This window comes from Nyctereutes procyonoides, unplaced genomic scaffold (genome assembly GCF_905146905.1).
Source record: "Nyctereutes procyonoides isolate TBG_1078 unplaced genomic scaffold, NYPRO_anot_genome, whole genome shotgun sequence".
NCBI lineage: Eukaryota > Metazoa > Chordata > Mammalia > Carnivora > Canidae > Nyctereutes > Nyctereutes procyonoides.
The window spans coordinates 11911580-11934147 of NW_026575042.1; the positions used below are offsets into that span (position 1 = coordinate 11911580).

General features: G+C 40.8%; 1 protein-coding gene across 3 annotated transcripts in view; it reads right to left on the bottom strand.

Moving 5' to 3' along the window:
- Window positions 1-15925, bottom strand: part of LYZL4 (lysozyme like 4) — a 67522-nt gene extending 51597 nt beyond the window's left edge. The window contains exons 1-3 of one of the 3 annotated variants that reach the window (XR_008663924.1): window positions 15653-15925; window positions 517-629; window positions 106-240 (exon numbers count right to left, since the gene is read on the bottom strand). The gene's annotated coding sequence lies outside the window, so the exon portion shown is untranslated. Of the gene's footprint in view, window positions 1-105; window positions 341-516; window positions 630-15652 lie in introns of all 3 variants that reach the window. The other 2 variants (XR_008663922.1, XR_008663923.1) reach the window with 2 other exon arrangements.
- Between the last annotated feature and the right edge of the window lie 6643 nt (window positions 15926-22568).

Sequence of the window (22568 nt, forward strand, 5' to 3'; positions counted from 1 at the left end):
TCACAAAATTTTACAACCCCCTATCCAGAGACAATACATGAGTGTTCCAATTCTCCACATGGTGGGTTCCGGGGAGGAGCCCCAGGGGTGACACATTGTCCTCACCTGGACCTCAAGGGCCTGGCAAGATCACCAGGTGAAGCTCCAGCCTGGGAAGCCATGGTAGGAGTTCTTCTGCATCATGGCCACAGGGAGGCTTGGGCTGAGGAAGTCCAGAGTAGGAGGCCACTGCCACAGGCCCTGTGATGTGAGGGATACCTGGGTGAAGACATTCTTGGGAACCTGAAGGTCACAAGCCCCTCACAGAGGGGCTCCTGCCATCCTTCATGTCAGCACTGGCCTGTCAGGAATGCAGGGATACAGTAGGATATATGAAGGGAGGTGCGGTTAGGAGATGAGGTTTCGACACTCAGGATAGGCCCCAAAGGGAGTAATGGCCCCAGAAAAGAGCCAGCAATGCCTCCATCACAAACCCCCACATACTCTAAGAAGCCAGGATGCAAGGACCCCTCTGACCTGGAGTACGAGGAATGTGTAGGTGGTAGGAGCTGTTTCACCCAGATGTAAAAGATGCTGCTGTCTTATGGAAGACTCTCCCAGTGGAGTCTTAGGTCCACGGTTCAGGAACTCTGGAAAATCAACAAGCCTTTCAGGTGGCTTGATCAAGAAACATCTATCTATCTTCATATTTCTCCTGATTTTATTATCTTCTCAACACAGAACATTTGTTCTGACTCTGAGTAAGGAGACTGTGGCACAAACCCAGCCCCTTCCCCAAGACCTGGAGTCTCTCAGTAGCAAAGCAGTAGTTCCCATCTTACCTTGGTGGTTCCAAAGCAGGAACTCCATGCTTTACACCCCTATTCCTTTTATTTACATCCTGTAAACCCACTGGGCTGAGTGGTGGCCTGAGGACTTAGGAATGTGGTGCCACTGCCACCTGGTGGTAATGTGATCACATGGCCTGTGGCTGGGGCTCCCAGAGAAGACAAGGGGACAGAGATAAAGGACACATCTTCAGAATGAAGGACCAATGGACAGCCTAACCAATGGAATATTAGAGGTTCCCAAAGCCCCTCTAGAAGCTTTGTCCCCAGAGGGCTCACAATTCTCAACGATTAGAATCTATCCTTCTAGAAAAGGCATTTTGAGATAAACGCATGCCAAAGTTTGTATGTGTAATTAACACACCAATGTCTTAGGTGTTTACCCAGTCAGCTAGGGCTTGCCAAGGAAACAGAAAGGTCAAGGGGATGGAACACAGAACTCAGGTAAGTTTTGATGGGGAAGATGCAATCCAGAAGTAGGGCTTAAAGCAAGGGCTTCACGCAAAGAGGTTGGATTTGGGTGGGGGCACTGAACTTAGAGCCCTTTCTATAATTCTGCCCTATTTGGCTTTTCTTTGTCAATTCCCCCACTTGAGTGGAAGAAGGTGGGTAAAAATTCTTAATGAGGAATACAAAGCCCTCTGAGTTCTAGATCCTGTGACGTGTCCAGCCTCCTGCCCTCTGCCCAACTTCACACCCTTGGGCAGTTCCATGCTTGGTGGGTAGTTATTTCTTGGGCTGCTCCCTGTAAATGCACTTTCTGGGACATGCCCTTCAACCCTGTAGAAGAGATAAAATCGTCTTTATTTTTACCCTTCTAGGTTCTTGGCTGGGGCTCTGTAACAAAAGAGAGATTAACCAGAGGAAAAAAGAGCTAAAGTTTATTAACACGTCCATCGTGCATGTAACACACCCAGAGATGAGTAACTCAAAAGGATATAAGAGTTTATGTGCCGTCTTAGGTAAAGAAAATGGGGCTTGGTGTTTCTGGGTGGGGGAGGCAAGTTACAGGAAGGTGATCAGAAGTATGGTAAATAAGGGTTATTTAGTGAAGTTTGTTATGCAGATTTAAGTTGTGCCTACTCGGGATCCCTGGGTGGCCCAGCGGTTTGGCGCCTGCCTTTGGCCCTGGGCTCGATCCTGGAGACCCAGGGTCGAATCCCACGTCGGGCTCCCAGTGCATGGAGCCTGCTTCTCCCTCTGCCTATGTCTCTGCCTCTCTCTCTCTCTCTGTGTGTGTGTAACTATCATAAATAAAAAAAAAAAGTTGTGCCTACTCCACTGATAAGAGTTGTTAAGGGTCCTCCACTTCCTGGTACAGGAGAGAGACACTTCTCTACAAATAGAAATTTCCTTTATAATAAATGTAAATTTACTTTACCAAAGGAAAATGTGTTTTCCTGTTTCTAGGGCTTTTCCTGCACCTGTCGACTCTCAATGACCACAAAATAATCCATATGCCAAAAAGGCAAATTTGGGGGTAGCATGTTCTGGAACCCCTCAACCCTGTAACACTAAAGGCCTGATGCTACATACTCCAAGAGCAGCTTCCACACTGTACGCTGCTATGTGGGTGGCATCCCTCCATAGACTACAAGATGAGGAGTGCCTCTGGGGACTCGTGAACCTTGCAGAATGCCTGCCACTGCCCCTAGCATCCATGCAATTGTGGTGGGCAGTCATCTTCACAACCATGACCTAATCTCCAGGCCATAGTTCATCGATCTGATGTGGGCTCCAAAAATAAATGGCATTAGTCAGAAAGCTCCCAGCCCCCAAATTTGAAATTGATATGAGATTCCAAAATCAGATTGACAGCGGTACCAAATAAAGAAAGTGTGGGCAGCAGCCCTAAACTCTGTGTTATGGTACCCTGACCAGATCTCCTGTGCCAGGTTGAGTGCACCCATCTTGCCTCCTGCTGTGTGAGTTGCCAATGTTTTAAAGGTACCTTTTCTCTGGAAAATCACCTGCTGCCACAAAGAGCTCACCTCTCCCCCCACCCCCTCATAGCCACAGAAATACAAAAGGCCAGCCTCAAGACTTAAGAACTCTGCAGTGGATTTGCATCCCAGAGGCCCCTTCACCAATCCTGCTTGACCACCTCCTTCACGTTCCTGCTTCCTCCCTACATTATAGGCTTCACTTGAGAACACTACCCCCAACAGATCACCCAAATCCATCTCAACTTCTACTTCTCAGGGACCCACCTAAGGCAACCGTATTCTATCACATGGACTACAAGCAAAGGGAGCCAGTCTGTGGGGAGAGAGTGGCAAAGATTCTCTTCTTGACCAAACTTTAGATGACTTTTGACTAGACCTCAACTTTGGCGTATAAAAACTGCAGACTCTCAGCACAACTGGTTTTGTCCGTCCCTGCACTAAGAGACCTGAACAAACACTAAGGTAGTTTCCAGTAGCTCAAGGCTGCATCCCTAGGATGCTCCCCTGAAAGTGCCTGCCTGAGGCAGCTCAAGGCTGCCAGGGGAATCACTGCTCTGTTTCAGCCAAAACCTGGTAATAGACAAACAGGTTCCAAAACCTAGCCCCCCACCCTTAGCGAAGTTACTTTAGAAAGCTTGCTATTGAGAATCCTTTCTGTCCCCCTTGAGATATAGATCTTCTACCACCAGAACCATCTTCTCAAGGACCTGAGTGCTATCTCTTTGAAATGCAAACACTTAGGGGATAACTCTTGCCTCCCTCTTAGCCAATTCTCCCTCTCAGTTCTTGGGCTCCTTGCTTTAACTTGCACCACCTTCTGTCATAAAGATGTGAGAAGTTTGCTTCTCTATCTGATAATAACCAATGAACAAACTCAGTGTCTTCTCTAGCTCCCCCATTCTTTCAAAACCCCCAGTCATCTCTGTACAAACCAAAGCTGAGTCCAGCTAACACTGGAACCTCCTCCCCATTGCAATGGTTATGACCAAATAAAGTCTATCCTCACCACGTTAACTAGTATCCAGCTTTATCTTTGGCAAGAGAAATGAAGCAACTCTCCAATGAAGAGCTGGGGCAGGAAATGGGGACCAGCATTGCAAACTCATGTCAGTTTCTATTACTTGTAAGAAATTCAGCCCTTCCTGGTATGTTTCCTCCTTGGGGTGGGCCCTTCTCTTCCCTGCTGTCTGCCTGGCTTCTATCTACTTGTCTTTCCACACAGCTCCAGTATCAACTCCTCCTTGAAGCCTGCCCTGATAAGACACTCTGCTGCTCCTGGCACGTGCTTCCATCATATCCAGAACCCCTTGAACATTGCCTGCACTTTTGCTTGACAATTAAAGATGTCCTTTGAGTTTATATGGGAAACCAACTTAGTCAATAGAACTGAAAATGTGTGCTTTGGTGGAAAACTATGCATTGTTTAGAGCATACTTGTTCTTGTTGTCTAATTCTGATTTCATGTAAGTGAATTTGCAACTCTGTAAATCATAGACAACTGATGCCAATGCAAAATAATTCTTGCCTAGGGACATGTAAATAATTTTTTTAATTTATTTATGATAGCTACAGAGAGAGAGAGAGAGAGGCAGAGACACAGGCAGAGGGAGAAGCAGGCTCCATGCACCGGGAGCCCGACGTGGGATTCGATCCCGGGTCTCCAGGATCGCGCCCTGGGCCAAAGGCAGGCGCCAAACCGCTGCGCCACCCAGGGATCCCACATGTAAATAAATTTTATGCAAGGGAAGGGTGACCTTCCTCTGTGGAAAATCCAGTCTTGAATCCACTTGTACATTCATTTCAATATTCCCAATCCATTTATAAATGGATCTGTTCTTTGGATTCTCCTTTGATCTGCTTGTGAAATTTTTACCAGTTTTCTCATTAGTAAGCTAAATAAAGCCTCTAACATGTTCATGTTTGTATCTTATGGGAGTGATGATTCTACCAGTTTTGGAAAATTATCCTTTAATATAACATTGGGGTCTCTTGTTTTTAAGTCTCATAGTAATGGCTACCATGGACTACACACTAAGTAATGGGTTATACTTTCAATGTTTCATTTAGAATGGAGATATCATAAGTTTTGTTCACTGAATAAAATATACTTCAGCTCCTAGAATAGTCCCTGGAATACAGCAAGTGCTCAAAACTTATTTGTAACTAAATGAATAAATCTCATCAATGCCAAGCAAAGCTGCTGTTTTTATCTCCATTTTAAAGATGAGGAGGTTGAGGTCCTCAGATGAAATTGAGACAGGGAAAAAAGTCTCATTATGGGGTTCCTGGATGGTTCTGTCAGTTAAGCATCTGCCTTTGGCTCAGGGTCCTGGTATCAAGCCCTGCATTGGGCTCCCTGCTCAGCAGGGAGCCTGCTTCTCCCTCCTCTCCCTGTCCTCAGCTCATGTTCTCTCTTGCTATCTCTCTCTCTCTCTCTCTCTCTCTCTCTCTCATGAATAAACAAAATATCTCTCTTTCTCAAATTAATAAATAAAGCCTTTTAAAAAAAAGTCCCATTACATTTCCTTTTACAGAAGTATGGAAATTGTTCCAAGAGGAACTCCCAACAGACTTTTCCTTATTTTCCTTTGGCTCAAATTGCATAACATGTCCTTTTGTGAACCAATCTCCAAAGGAATGAACTCCCACTTAGATCATCTGGGCCATGGCTAGAGTTGGTCATGAAGTCAAATGCAGTGGGGTGGGTCTGAACCAAACAGGTGGGTTCACAATCAGTAGTGTCAACTCCAACAAGTTTTGCAGTTGCCTCTTCCCCACTGAGTTCACCAGCTTAGAATCCATCTTATTTCTGTCTTCTTAAATCAATTTTTTATGTTGTCATGATTTTTTAGAAATATATCATTTATATCAATGAGATGTGTCCATTGTCCCATGTGTACATCCATGTAACCACCACCCCCAATGAAGATATGGAAGATTTACATCACCCCAAATAATGCTTTTGTGCAACTTTCCAGTCAATCCCATACCCCTGCCAAGAGGCAGGCAGTCACTGTTTTGATTTGTATCACTATAGACTAGCTTTGCCTATTCTAGAAATTCCCATAAATGGAATCACGTAGTATGTACTTTTTAATGTTTAGGACATTTCATTTAACATATTTTGGGGAAAAAAGATTTTTAGGATTCATCCATGTTTTTGTATGTATCTGTAATTTGTCCTTTTTTATTACTGGGTAGGACCCCATTCATACAATAGTGATATTCACCACAAACTCTGTGTCTATTTTCCTTTTATGAATATTTGGTATTGTTTCCAGTTTGAGGCTTGTGAACAAAGATACTAAGATCATTCACAAGGCTTCTCAGATATGTTTTTAAATTTTCTTCCTGGCTCAAGGATCCCAGACCACAGGTGAAATTAGCCCAATACACACAAGCAGCAATGGCTCAGTGACCAATGGAAAACTTGGTTTCCACCCAGGGACCATTTCCAGCCCAGGATCCTGGGCTGCCAGACTGAGATTCCATTCTTGTTTAGAGAACTCAGGCAAAATAACACCATTCCAGCTCTGTATTTGACCCCCTGGCACGCCCAGGGAAGGCCTCAGCAACTTTCCCTGAGAAGGGATTGTACACTCCAATGTCTGAGGTATGCATTTTGTCCACATCCACCCATCCCCTGGGTCATCACACAGTTCCAACTCCAACTCCTAGGAGGACGTAGAGATTTCTTCCTTCCTTCCTTCCTTCCTTCCTTCCTTCCTTCCTTCCTTCCTTCCTACCTTTCCTTCATTTCTTCTTTCTTTCTCTTTAAGCTCAACTGAAAAAACTGAATCTATTCAGTCACCCATTCATAAAATATTTATTAAGCACTTAGTATGCACCAGGAATTAAGGATATAGCATTAAATAAAAGGCAAAATAAAAGCACAGTAAACAAGAAACCAAAACCTGTTTTCAAGTAGCCTGACGGACTACTCTCAATGACAGATGCAATGAGGTAGATAATGTCTACAAACACTTCAATTCTCAGCCTCCTTGTCATTATTTGGAGGTCATATGACTACTTCTGATTAATGAAGTGTGAACAGTAGTGACAAGTAACATTCTGGGTTTGAAACGAAGAATACCCCATGTAGAGTTCTGTCTCCCACTTCCCTTGGGCCACTGGTGCCAGATGTGGGAACTACAAAATGATGGTACCTCAGTTAACCTGAGACCCTGAGTGACACTGCAGCAGTCTCTCACCCTGCCTCCTGCCAATATGTGACAGGTTTAATTGTGTTAAATCACTGAGATTTGGGGGATTTTTCTTACCACAGCATAAGTCAGCTAACCCTGACTAATGCAGAAATCAGTACCAGAAAGATACTGCTGTGACAAACCTAAGAAATAGTTGAACAGCCAGCCTATAGGTAGCAATGAAATCGATATAGAAGGTTGGGAAAGATGACACTCTCAAGTTATGTAGGGGAAAAACTCTTGAGAAAACTATTTACTGCAATAACTTGGGAGATAGCCCACATGACTAATAAACTTATAACTCTAGGGGAAGGTTGGAAATCAAAATAACAGTAGTATCCAGTAATATTGGCCTCATTGGCAAGACAATACAAGGGAAAAAAAAGCACTTAAGAAGTCATTTGCTATCTGGAACAAAAAGGAATCGAAATAATTAAAAAATCAGGGGGTTTATATTACCAAAAAAGCCAAATGTTTGGAGACCCTAATTCCGAGAAGATAAATTGATAAAGCCTACAAAAACTCAGACTTTCAGGAAAGATCAGACCAACAGTAGAGCTTTCCCATGGAAGCCTGATGGCCTCAAAGTATCCCTCTTCAGAGTAAGCACAAGGCACGGTGGCATGGGGGGTGTGAGGGAAGGAGGCAGGCAAAGAAATATGTTGATCTGAGAACTAGATTTTGGAAAGAACTGGATTTATGGTTTCAATGACATGGAACTGGCTGGGATCAAATAGACAATAAATCTGCTTAGTTTTTGAACTGCAAAAGAAATAGTTCTGGACTATAATAGTTCTGGAATTTCATGACTCCTCAAGATTTATACTGACCCCTCAGTATAAATCATTTGTTTAGCAGGAAGTGAGCTAAGAAATCTATGCAGCCCCCAAAGAGAATATATTCTCAACCCTCACTTCAGATTAACCAAGGATAATAAAGAAGATAATCAAAGAGAATTCCTCAACCCCACAATAGGGGCACTCACAAGATCTCCCCAGTGAAATTTCAGAATTGCTCTTGAGATATACTTAGAGATCATGGAAGAGCCTGGGCTTGAGAGTCATTATTATATACAGAAGTATTTGAGGCTGTAGGTCTGAAGGAGATTAACAAGACTGATGGAGAAGGAAAACAGTCCAAAAAGAGATCAGGGGCACTGGGAGGCTTAGAAGTCAGCAAGATGAGAGGGAACTAAGAAAGGAGCCTGAGAAAGAAGATCCAAAGAGGTAGTTGGGAATTAAGGAGCATAGAAGCTCACCAACCAAATCAATAAAAGGCACCAAAGAATAACTCAAAGGCATTTAGCTTTTAGGTACTCAAAGGCATTTAGGTACGTAGCTGAAAGTGTATTCATATACCAGAAAGCACAATTTTGTATAAATTGTCACTCTTAACAAAGGCAAAGGCAGGATTTACAGTGCAAAACTCATAGAGAGCATATGAACAGAGACTTGAATTTTGTGTTTGGAAAGGATGGTTGGTCACAAATCCTCAGGAAATGTGGCATGCACTTAAGAAGCTGGCAGGGTTAGGGAAGGCAGTTTAGTTCTTTGTGCAGTATCTGAGAAGCCCTGATGGCTCTACTGCAGGTATAGATAGCATACCTGCCTCTAGTGGTGGCCAGTGTCTTTCTGCTGGTGTCTCCACCTTAGGTAAGCAGGTAGTCTCTCCATGTCTCTCATTATGACTTCTCAGTCTTCCATTTGGTCAGCCAAATGGAGCTCACTTAGGTAGCTGAAAAGATCAGTAAGACCACTGTTTCTTTTTGACCCCGTACCATCAGCTAGATGCCAGCTTGAGGTAACAGCTGTATAATAACATTTAAATGCTGGGAGACAGACAGCAGAATAAGATGAGAAGAAAGATACTTGCAAATACCACAAGAAAAAAAGTAACACCCACTTCATATTTCATATCAAGTTTCCTTTTAAGCCTACCTCTCACCAAGAGAGTAAGATCAATTGGCCAACAATCAAGTGTCCTTTTCTCTCACTCGACTGATTATTTTGCTCCACCTTTAGTGCTGACCCAGAAGTTAAAAGATGTAACTTTTAGCTATTGTAAAAGATGTATTAGCTCTAGCCCTTTGGCTGGCTGGAAAATAGTCAAGGGAAGTCCTCCTATCTACGATAGCTTGACCCAATAAATATAGTCTGTTATACAGTCTGTCAAGCTCCCTCAGCTTGAATGTTTGTTCATAACCTGGGCTAATGTCACAAATAAATGGTGGATTTCTGTTAGATTTAAGTAATTGCTTATTAGTTTCTAGAAATTTTTTTAATCTGAGAGACTTTATAGTCTATCTTATTGACTCTCTCTGAAGGGAGGAAAAGATATACTAATTCGTTTGCTCTCAGAAGTTTTCACTTTCAAGAGAAAAGAGAAAGGAGAAGTTATGTGTTTAGAAGCTTCAGATTGAAGGTGGGGAGGGATGGCAGCCATGAAGTTCTAGACAAGCCAAATGCAATGACCAACTTCTATTTCTATTCCATCTGAGGTATGAACTCTTAAACATGTATTTAGGCTCATTTAAACAATTCTTATACAAACCAGGTAATCTTGCTTAGAAGCTATAGCTCCCTGTTCTCTCCATCATGTGAAACCAATTTCAGCTGTTTAACTCTTTGTATACATTTCCTCTCTTTTGATGGCAGGTTGGCTATACAAATTTCACATACGTAAGGTGTACACAAATGACAAGCTCCTATGACCATTTAATCTCTAAAATTCTCCCCCTAAAAAAGAGAGGTGACCACAAATGCAAACAAAGGGAGAAGATAGTTGATTATAGGCAAAGAGAACTAGAAGTCTCCTTTTTGAAACACCCATCAAAAGCAATTACTGACATTGTAGGCCAATTATTCTACTTGCCTTATTGGAGCTTCCATAGATCTTCACACACAAACAGTGGCACTACAGCAGGGACATATTCCAGGCCACCAGGCTCTAAACTGAAAGATGGATATCCACCCAAGTCTGCCAGGCTGCCACTCAGAGGACCAGAATGTTTTAGACTCCCACTGTCCAAGTGCATGTCTGCCAACCTTCCTCTGGGAGGCAAGGACCAAGATGTTCATACTTCTAAAATGTGAAAGACAGACAACGGCCTATATCTAACGACAAGTAACATCTATCAGCTCTGAAAATGGTCGTCTACTCTGACAATGAGAACAATTTGTTGGGTCTCAGCCTAAACTCACCAGTAAGTTAAGCAGTTCCACAAAGAAAGGCCAGGAAGACACCAAAGATCTCAAAGGTGCATTTGCTTGATATTTCTTGATCTAGGTCTGTTCTCCATTTCCAAATGTTTGCTTTGCACAAAATTCTATTTGTTAGTGATTTAAGCTCATACTGCTACAAAGACAAGCAGATAACACAAAGGATGCTATCAATTGTTGGGAAACAAGAATTAACCTGGCCCAAAGAAGGATTTGACCCTTTGCCTCTGGCTCCTGAAAGGTAAGCTTTGAGGTCTTTGAAATGTCCTGCCTGATAAGAGAGTGTCTTGTTTACCCACAGATAGATTGTCTGTGTTAGCAATGTGGCTTATGATGGGAGTTAGACCTCTAAGGGGTGGGGACAGGAGACAAAGGTCAGCAACCCATACACTCCTCCATGTCTATGTGACCCACCCCTGATGGAAACTTTGGACATTACTGCTCTGGTGAGCCTTGTGTGTTGGCAGTACTCTACACATATTTTCACACATTGTTGCTGGGAAAAATAAGAACTTCCACATGATTCCAACTTGGAAGGATGACTACAAGCTTCATGTCTTGTCTCTCCTGAACCTTGCCTTATGTGCCTGTTCCCATGGCTGGTATTAGTCTGTGTCTTTTCACTGTAACAAACCATAACAATGAATATAACAGCATTGCTGAGTTCTGTGGGCCCCTGTAGTGAATTATTGAACCCGAGCATTGTCTCAGAACCCCAAACTACGACAGATAGAGACACAGATAGTTTATGATGTATAAGTGCACAAGTGACATCTCAACACTGTGGCTGAGACCTGCTAACAATCTAAATCAAAGCTTTGTGACCCAATGATAGACAAATGCCCCCAATGCAGAATATAGCATAATCCTCAAGACAAAATGTCAAAAAATATAACAACAAATCACTTTTCTGCCACTTCCAGAGAAAAACGGAATGGCCATGTGCAAAACAGAATCAGAATAGAATCAGATGTGACGCAGGGCCATATTCAATATTTGAGAGACAAAGAGTTTGATTATCAGACTTACCAGAGAAGTTAAAGAAAAGTGAAGCAAGAGTCAAAGGGTCAATGAGGTGTACATTCAGGTTCATCATTTGCTCAGCTCTGAGAGAGGGCAATATCTTAGTATTATCTCCCAAACTGTCAAAGAATAACTTAGAGATGTTTAGTTGAAGTACAGCTGAAAATTTACATGCCATCAAGGGAAATCAATCATGTATACAAGGACAAAGGAAGGGGTTATAAAAGTAAAAATTACAGTCTGTGGAACATAGAGTCATATTTTTTGTTCTCAAATTGGCTAATTGACTAAAAGTGACCCAGAAAGGCAATTTGCTCTTAAGAAGAAAAATACAGTTGTCAGAGAAAGCGGTTTTAGTTTTTTGTGGATTTTCTCTTTGGGATATTAACTGTTGAATGTACTTGGACTTGACCTCAGACCTCATCTATAGTCGTGGACTTGATCTTTGGAAATGAATTTGCCGGGACCTTAGATGTGGATCTTCATATGGGGCCTGGAGATGGACAGTAGAAATGGACCTTAGATCTAGAATTCTCAAAAGTTCTTATTGCAAGTTAGAGAGAGAGAAGTATTTCTAAGTAGTATTTGTGTAAAAAAGCCATTATCACACATTGTTTAAAAAAATATTTTCTTATTGCAAGTTAGAACCGATTAAGATGATTCAGAGCAGTGTATGGGAGAACAAATAATTTTCCCATTTTCCCAAATGTGTAAATAAACTAGTCTCATACACTGTTCTCAAAAGTATGGTCTTACTGCAAGTTAAATGAAAGTAAGTGTACAAGCTCAGAATCAAAATCAAAACCTTAGTACCAAGTCCAAGTCTAAGTTCAAGTCAGAGGTCTAGGTCTATATCCAATTTCTAAGTCTAGGATCTAGCCTAATGTCTAAGCTAAAGCAAGATCCAAAATCGGGGGCCAAGGTCTAAATACAAGTTCCAAAGACCACATCTAAGGTCGAAGTCCAGGTCTAAGATTAGAGTCCTTAATCCAATGTCCAGAATTGAGGTCCAGCTTCCAGTGCAGAAGTCCATGCTGCAAGTCCCAGGCTCAAAGCCAGATACAGAGCCAAAGTCCAAGGCCAATGTCTAGCTCCAAGTCCAATTCCCAGGTCTAAGGTAAGATCCAAGGAACTAGAAAAAGACTATTCCAAAGACTAGGTCCAAGGTCCACATCCATATCCCACATCCAGATCCATATTAAAGGGATAAATATAACATGTTCATAACCCATATCCACATCCAAAGTCAAGTCTAGGTCCATGACAGAGGTTATAAGCCTCAGGTCAGCATCTGAGGTTAGTGGTCCAAATCCAGGATACAGGGCCACATTCAAATTCTAGCTCTAAGGTTATATCCACTAGGAAAACCAAGTTTCAGTGTCCAAGTCCAACAGCCATGTCTAGATCAGAAGTCCAGATCAAGGTCAAGGTCAAAGGTGCAAGGTACACTTCCAAGACCCAGAAAAACTGCATGTCCAAGTTACAGGTTCAAAGCTGAGTAACAGTGTGAGGTCAATGATGTAGGCTCAAGGTAAAAATTTAATTCCAGACTAAAAGTGCAAGACAAAGTCCAAGATGCAAAGTTTATATTTCAAAGTCTGAGGTCCAGGTCCAGGTCAAGGTCCAAGATACAGGAAAAATGAAAGTCCGAGGTCAAGTTCTGATTCCCATAGAGTCCAAGTCCCGACATCCAGATCAAGTTCCAAGATTCAAAGTTCATTTTGAATTCTAAGTCAAGGTCCAATATCCAAATCCATGGACAAAATCAAAGTACAAGATCCTAGTTCAGGGTGCACATCCAAATACAAGTTCTAAGTGTGAGGTCCAGGTCCAAGTCCAAATTCTAATAACCACATTCAGAACTATATCCAGGTTCTTGTCCAGGTCCTATTCTAAGGTCCAGATCTGGGTTTAAGTCCAAGGTCTAAGATTGACTTTAGAGGCCTAAGTCCAATTCCGGGTTGAAGATCCAGATCCAAATGTAAGTCCGGAACAGACATCCAAAATCTAGGTCTCAGTCTAAGGTTCAGATTCACGTCAAGGTCCAAGATCCAGGTCAAGTCCAATCTCCAGGTGTAAAAGCAAATAAAAAATTAAAAATGAAATAAAAGTAAAACAGATAAAATTTAAAGTCTGTAGTTGTAATCAAAGTTTAGATCCGAAGTCTAGGTTTGAAGTCTGAGTTAAAAGTCCAGATCTAAAATTCAGGTCCAGGATCCAAGGTTGACTTTAGTTCAAGTCCAGTTCCAGGTCCAAGATCCCAGTCCCAAATGTAGGTTCACAAAAGAGAGTCAAGGACAAGGTCAAAGTCCTTGTCTAGGTTTAGATTAATATCTAAGTGTAAGATCCAAATCTAAGTTCAAGCTCCAGGTCTAAGAGTGGGTCCAGGAACTGGGAAAAATCCATGACCAAATTCCAGGCCCAAAATCAGTGTCCAGGTTAGTTCCAGGTCCAAGTCTGTATTCCAGGTCTGAAATCCATCCAAAGTTTAGAGGTCCAGGTCTAAGGTCCAAGCTACAGTTCCAAGGTCGAGGTCTTAATCTAGTTCTCAGGTCTAATTCATAACCACATCAGAATGCAGGTTCAACATCCAGGACCAGGCCAATGTTGAGGTCTAAGGTCCAGGTCCAAGGTTTAGGCCCACAACCTTGGTTCAGGATTGAGTACCAGGTCCAAGTTCCAAGGTCAAGAATCATGTACAAGTCTAGGCCTGAGCTCCAAGATCAAAGTGAATGTCATGGTCCAAGATTCATGTCTGAAATCCAGGTCCATGACCAAGAACAAAATCTAAGGTTCTAGATGTTAGAAAAATCCAAAGCCAAAATTGAGATCCTATGCCTGTCTGAGGCCCAAATCCACACCTAAGGGCTACACCAAGGACTAAGATTCAGGATCCAGTTCAAAGGCTGAAGTCTGGTCCAAGGTCTGGTCCAAGGACCAGGTCCTTGTCCAGGATCCATTTTCCAGATCCTGGCCCAAGACCAAGGTCTAAGTCTGAGGGTTAGATCTATGTTTCAAGTACAAAGCTCAGGTCCAGGTCTTAGTTACTGATCCAAGACTAGAATCCATTATAGAGATCTAAAGTCTTGGTCCAACAGCCACACCCATCACAGTCCATGTCAAAGTTCAGAAGTTCAGGCCAAAGTTCCATTGTCCATGTCCTGGTTCATATGTAAGGCACAGGCTCTAGGTCCAACTCCAAGATATAAAGTTTACATTTGATGTTCAGGCCCAGGTTTGAGGCCTAGATCTGAGGAATATATCCAAGACTGAGGTTCAGGAACAAAGTCAAAATTCCATTACCAAAGTTCAGGAGCAAGGTCCAAACTCTAGATCCAAGGTTGACATTCATGTCAGAAATCCTGGTCCAACATTCATATCCATAGTCATGTGTCATTTCAGATCTGATGTCCAAGTCTGAAATCAACTACAAGTTAGAGACTAAAGTCCAAGTTCCAGTCCAAAGTCCATGCCCAGGTTCAAGGTACAGAACCAAACTCCACATCCAAGTTCAGATCAAGGTCCAAATTGGAGGTCTGGATCTACTGTTCAGTTCCAAGATAGAGATGCTGATTGAAGGCCCAAGCTCATGACCAAAAAAAAAAAGGTCTAAATCCAGGTCCAAGGTCCATAAGAACCAGGATGATGCCCAAGATACAGGTCCAGTTAAGAGGTCCGGGCTTAATATTCAGATACCAAAGCCTGCTTAGATTAATTTTAATTTGGACTTGTTTGCACAAATACTGGTTGGATTTGTTTTAACCTGTTTTAACTTTCAATAAAAACTTTTGAGAACACTGTGTGACTTGCAGCTAGTTTTCACAAATACTGCATGGATTTATCTTGTTTGTTCTAACTCAAAATAAGAGTTTCCTTTTTAGAGTAATGTGTGACTCTGAGCTTGTTTTCACATTTACTGCTGAGATTTATCAGTGTATTTGACAGGAATGTGTATTTTCAGATTTTGCTCATGTAATGCTGATGCCCCTTACAGGTCATTTTGCCAAGCAATAAGAAATTACTCTGGAGGAGGATTTCTGAGACTGAACTTGTTTGCACTAATGCTGTCTTGTTTCAAAACAACAATGCAGTTTTCCAGCTCCACGAAGATGGAGTTGTCCCACTCTCCCTGCTCCTTCTTACAATTAAAACTCCCTGGACATAATACAACAGACAAGCATAAGAAGATTCTGAAGGGTAGAAAGAACACAGACTACCTAGAAACCCATAGATTTGATCAATCCTATGGTAAGTCTCCTGGGCTTCCTCCTTACTTCCCACATGTTCTAGACAGAGTATTGTGCAAGCTCCCATCCCAGAACTATGAACAGGTACAGCCATAAAAATTTCAAGAAAATCCTGTTCTCTCTAGGCAAATGACCCCCGCCCCACCAAAAAATGATCTAACAACAGAAAACTTTGGCAGTACTTACCCTACTCCAATCAAACACCAATTTAAAAACCACACCTTGCCCTGGCAATTTGAGCAGAAACATAAGGGGGTAAAAGGATTGATCTTCCACCCACGCCCTCACTCCACGGAAGTAAGAGGCACAATCTGATTTTTCTGCCAGCAGCGATGGTGAGTCTGAGGAAAGAGCTAATATTCCATTCCCTGTGTGGCAGAAGCAGGCAGCATTCTGATTCTCCTAAAAGGTGGTATCAACCAGGTGCAGCAGTGAGCTCAGCCTCCATCCACCTACACCTGGCATCGATGCAACTCAGAAAGGCCCTGCAAGTTGGGGCTAGTCATCCCTCCACTTTCCTTCCATTCCAGGTATCAGGAAGGCCCAGGTGCAAAGTGCACCTCCACATGCACCCAGCAGCAGTAAGACTGAATGGCAGTGCAAAGCAGGGCTAGTCAGCACTCCAGCACCACCTTCCCACGTGCTATCAGGGCCCAGGGTGGGGCTGAACTTCCACACCTATCCTGTGGCAATAAAGTGGTATGGGTCAGTCCATTTCCCTCCAACTCCATGGTAGCTGTGCAGCCCAGTGGGGAGCTGACCTTAAACTTCCACTCAGAAGCAACAAGACAGTGTAAGCTGGGGCCACACTTTTTCTGTGTCAGTGAGGCTCAGGGGCAACTGAACTTCCACCCCATCTCTGCCAACAAGCCAGTGTCCCACTTTTGTCAGGGTGGCTGTTGTCCAGACCACAGTAGGAAGCAGAACATAACACTCTCCCAGCCCCTGTGCTAAACAGAGGGACTCCCTGATTTAAAAAAAAAAAAAAGACTAGGGGCTCAGTTGGTTAAGCATCCAACTTTTGATTTCTGTTCAGATCATGATCTTGGGGTCATGAGATTGAGCCCAATATTGGGCTCTGCACTCAGCATGGAGGCAGCTTGGGCTTCTCTCTCTTAATCCCTCCCCCTTCTCTCTCTCTCTCTCTCTCCTCCTTCCAATAAATAAATAAACAAACAAACAAATAAACAAACAAATAAATAAATCTTTAAGAAAAAATATTAAACAGGACCCAGCATCTTCTAAGATATCCAAAATATCCAAGAGATAATTGAAAATCAACCATCAGAGGGGCCTGGGTGGTTCAGTCAATTTAGCATCTGCCTTCAGCTCAGGTCATGATCCTAGGGTCCTAGGATCCAGCCCACATGGAATTCCTGCTCAGTGGAGAGCCTGCTTCTCCCTCTGCCTGCTGATTCCTCTGCTTGTGCTCTCTTTCATTCAAATAAGTAAATAAATCTTAAAAAGAAAGAAAGAAAATTAATCATCATACCAAGAACCAAGAAAATCACAACACTGAGAAAACATAACATACAGATCCCAACACTGAGACAAATCAGGTATCAGAATTACCTGACAGGAATTTTTAAAGTAGCTATCACCAAAAAAAAAAAAAAAAAAAAAAAGTTTCACACATAATAATGAATTATCTTGAAACAAAAGAAAAGGCAAATATCTCAGCAAATGAAATCAAAGGTTTTTTTTTTTAAAGGACCAAATGAAAATTACAGAACTGAAAAAGACAATAACTGGATTGCTTCAGGGGCTCAATAGTAGAGTGGGGATGAAGGAAAATAGAATTAGATCAATAGAATTTACCCAATATTAACAACAGAGAGAATAGATTGGGGGTGGGGAGGAAGGGTACCTAGAGGACAATAACAAAAGACATAACATCATACTGTTAGAGTCCCAGGAATAGAGGAGGGGGAGAGAGGAAGTGCAAAAATATTTGAATAAATAATGGCTGAAAACTTCCCAAATACGCTAAAAGACATAAACCTACAGATCCAACATTTTCCAACTAGGGTAAACCCAAATAAACCTATGCCAAGACATAATTAAACTTCTGAAAACTAATTCTGTTCAAAAATTTTTAAATATAAAAAAAAAATTTAAATAGACAGGGGTGCCTGGGTGGCTCAATCAGTCAGGCATCTGACTCTTTTTTTTTTTTTTTATAAATTAATTTTTATTGGTGTTCAATTTACCAACATACAGAATAACACCCAGTGCTCATCCCGTCAAGTGTCCCCCTCCGTGCCCGTCACCCATTCACCCCCACCCCCCGCCCTCCTCCCCTTCCACCACCCCTAGTTCATTTCCCAGAGTTAGAAGTCTTTATGTTCTGTGTCCCTTTCTGATATCTCCCACACATTTCTTCTCCCTTCCCTTAGGCATCTGACTCTTGATCTCAGTTCAGTTATTAATCTCAGGGTCAAGAGTTCAAGGCCCATGTTGGGCCCCATGCTCAGGATGAAGCCTACTTAAAAAAAAAATAAAAATGTTCACATCATCCATGAGAAACCAAGAAAAGACAAATAAAGGAATAAGAAATACAGAGCGCAGGTGATAAAAAAGCAAATCACCAACTAATGTAAATATACCAATAAACAGAGACTGACAGAGTAAATTAAAAAGATGATACAACCATAGGCTGTCTACAAGAAATTCACTTCATATACGAAGACCCTAGTAGACTGAAAATATAAAGGTGGGCCACTCCACGTAACAATAGCAAAATACACATTATTTGTAAGCACATACAGTATGTTTACCAAGGTAAACCATATCCTGGACCATAGGATAAACCTCAGCAAATTTAAAAGAACTGAGGTCAGGACAAATATGTCCTGACAGAATGGAATCACATCAGAGATCAATAGTAAAGAGATAACAGGAAACCTGCAAAATACTTGGAGAGTAAATAGCACACTCTAAATAATCCATGCATCAAATAAGAAGTCTCAAAGGAAAATTTTAAATATGTGTATATATAAAGAGAAAGCTGAATTAAACTGAAAATATCACATATCAAGATATGGAGGAAATGAGAAGGAAATTTATAATACTAGAGGCTTACATTAGAAAAAAAGAGTTTCAGACCAATAATTTAAGCATCCATTTGAAGAAACTAAGAAAAGAAGAGCAAAATAAACCCAAAACGAGCCAAAGAAAGGAAATAATAAAGATAAAAGCAAAAATCAATTTAAAAATAGAGAAAAATCAATGAAACAAAAGGCTAGTTGTTTGAAAAATTTTTTAAGATAAACCTCTAACAAGACAGACAAAGATAAAGAGAAGACCAATCACCAGTCAGATATGAAATACTAAAAGCAACTTTATGCTCATAAATTCAACTACTTAGAAGAAATGGACTAATTCTTTTAAAAACACAAACTGCCAAAGCTTAACCAAGGTGAAATAGATAATTCAAATAGTCCTATAACCACTAAAGAAATAGAATTTAGAAGCTCCTAAGAAAGAAATATCCAGATGCATAGGGTTTCACGGGAGAATCCTACCAATTTTTCTAATTGGCACCAATTTTACCAATCTTTTCTAAAAAAAATCAAAGAGGAAGGCATATTTACCAATTTATTTTATGAAGTTGGTATTACCCTCAGATAAAAACCAGACAAAGACATTACAAGAAAAGAATACTACAAACCAATATTTCTCATAAGCACACAAATTCTTAACAAAATATTAGCAAATTGAACCCAACAATGTACAAAAATAATTATGCATCAAGGCCAAATATGATTTATCCTAAGTATGCAAAGTTGGTTCAACATTCAAAAATCACTCAATTTCAATTCCACCATTTCAATCTGCTTGAAAAAACAACACATGACTATAACGATACATATAGAAAAAGCATTTGACAAAATACAGCACCCATTCATGATAAAACTCTCAAAAACTATAAATAAAGAACTTCCTCAACTCAATAAAGAACATCTGTAAAAAGCCTACAGCTAACATCTTACTTAATGGTGGAATATTAACACTTTCTCTTTAAGATCAGGAACAAGATAAAGATGCCTGCTCTTACCACTGCCGATTACTGCAGTACTGGAATTTCTAGCCACTGCAGGAAGGGAAGAAAAAGAAATAAAAGCATATAGACTGAAAAGAAAAAAATCAAAACGTTCCTATTTGCAATGATATGATTGTCTATGTAAAAATCCCAAATAATCTAAAAACAAAAAATAAACAACAAACTTCTTGAACTAATAAGTATGTTAAGCGAGGTCATAGGACATAAGATCAATAAACAAAAAACAATTACATTTTGATATCCCAATAATGATCATATATAGAAATGGAAGTTAAAAATACAGTACCACTTACAATCATTCCAAAGAAAACAAGATATTTAGATGTAGCTCTAGCAAAACATGCACAGGATATATCCTTAAAATTTTAAAGTACCGACGAAAGAAATTAAAGAAGACCTAAATAAACGGAGAAATGTACTATGTTCAGAAATGGAAAATTCAACATATTAAAATAGGTTTAATGCAATTCCTGTCAAAATTCCCAGCAAGTGTTTTATAGACAAGTTTATTCTAAAATGTATATGGAAAGACACAGTACCTAGAATAGCTCAAATAATTTTGAAAAAAAGAAGAATAAAGTGGGAAGAATCACTATACTCAATGTTAAGGCTTGCTACAATAATAAAGACAGTGTGGTATTAGAGACGGATGGACACATAGATCAAAGGAACAGAATAGAGAATCCAGAAATAGACCCATACACATATGCCCAACTGATTTGTTACAAAGGCACAAAAGCAATTCGCTGGAGAAAGGGACAAACAAATTATTTCAACAAATGATGCTGGAGCAATTGGACATCCACAAAATAAAATGACTAAAATGATTTTTTAAAAAAACTGTGATAACACCAGTTGCAGAGAAACTGGATCACTCATACATATTGTTGGTGGGAATATAAAATGGTAGAGCCACAGTGGAAAACAGGTTGCCAGTTTCTTAGGACATTAAACATGCAACCACTGAAAGACCCTGTGACTGCAGTATTGGGTATTTATCAGAGAAAAGTGAAATTTGATGTTAACAGAAAAACCTATATGCACATGTTCAGACAGTTTTATTTATAATTGCCCCAAACTGGAAACAACCCTCATGTCCTTCAATGAGTGGATAAATAAACAAACTCTAGTACATACATACCTTCAAATATGGCTCAGCAATAAAAAAAGAATGACCTTTTGATATGCTCCACAATTTAGATGAATCTCCAGGGAATTATTCTGAGTGGGGGAAAAAAACCCAAAAGGTTACATACTGTATGATTCCAATTATATAACATTCTTGAAATGACAAAATTATAGAAATGGAGAACATATCTGTGGTTGCCAGGAATGGGGATCAGGAATGGGATAGGGAGAGAGAGGAAAGTGGGTGTAGCTATAAAAGGTCCACTGGAGAGATTCTTGGGGTGGACAAACTGGATCAAGGTCAACATTGCTCTCTAGTATTATAAGTTGTTACCATTGAGGGAGGCTGGGTAAAGAAAGGGTACACGGGATCTCTCTATATTATTTCCTACAACTGCATGTGAATCTATAATTATCCTAAAATAAAACATTCAATTAAAACATTTTCAAATACCAAAATAAAAATTGCTATCTAGATTCATCTTAACTGGCTCTAACTCACAATTTTAAAAAAAAGTTAGTTAACAATGCATTTCTTGGGCTGTTTTTTTCCCCCCAGATAAAGCTTACATTCGTGTCTGTTTTCTGACAAACATTAAGTAGTTACTTTTGAGAAGAATTTCTGAGACTGGGCTTGTTTCCACTTATAACTGTTTGTTTTCTCAAATGCAGTTTGAGTCATCTTCCTTTGCCTATGTCACAAGTAAGTAGAGTTGAGAAGAAAATGTGTTTCTGAGTGTCTTTGTTCACATTTGTCTCTAGTTATTCTAAAAAGCAGTAATAAGTTACTTTAGAGTAGAACATCTGAGACTGAGCTTCTTTGTTCTAATATTGCTTCTTTTCCAAATGCTGCTTAGATTTATCTTTGTCTACAAAGCTGGCAAATACTGGCTTTTAAAGCAATTTCTTCCCCAACTCCAATTCAGGATCATTTATTTGGCTGCCATGTCTATTTAGTCAAATTTGTAAACAATCTTCACTCTTTGTTTTTTGAGACTTGGGCATTTTTGAAGAACACAGGTCCACTGTTGGTGCAGAATGTCCCTCGATTTTGGTTTGTTTGATTGCTTCCTCATGATTCAGGTAATGCATTTATTGGCAAGAATATTACATGAACCATATGTCTCCAAGGTCACAACAGGAGGCAAATGATGTCAGTTTGTCCTCACTACTGGTGATGTTAACTTTGATCACTTAGCTAAGGTGGTATCTGCAGGTTTTGCCATTCTATATGTGCCTTTTTTCTCTTTGTAATTTGTGTGGGGTTTTATTTTATTTTTTAAAGATTTTAATTATTTATTTGAGAGAGAGAGCAAGAGAGAGCAAGAGCAGGGGGGCAGTGAGAGGGAGAAGCAGGCTTCCCGCTGAGCAGGAGCCCAATGAGAGGCTTAATCCCAGAGCCCCAGGATCATGACCTGAGCCAAAGGCAGATGCTTAACAGAATGAGCCGCCTAACTGCCCCTGGGTTTTTTTTTAACATTTTATTTATTTATTCATAATAGACATAGAGAGAGAGAGAGAGGCAGAGACATAGGCAGAGGGAGAAGCAGGCTCCATGCCAGGAGCCTGACGTGGGACACCATCCTGGGACTCCAGGATCACGCCCTGGGCCAAAGGCAGGTGCTAAACCTCTGAGCCACCCAGGGATCCCCTTTATTTTTTTAAGCATGTTTGATAATCATATCTCTTGATATTTGGAATATCCATGTTGAGAGTAGAAGGGCAAATATCTTTATACTTCTGCCAGTTAAAATGTCAATCCCAACAAAGTGAACCTTGGTGGAACCACTTTCCAGTGTGGGGAGTTAACATCTCCAGTATTTTGCATGGTTGTCCTTTGAACACCAAGAAGCTATTTTCACACAGTGCTAAACACTGCATTAAGTAAGTGCTGGAAGCACTACCATCTCC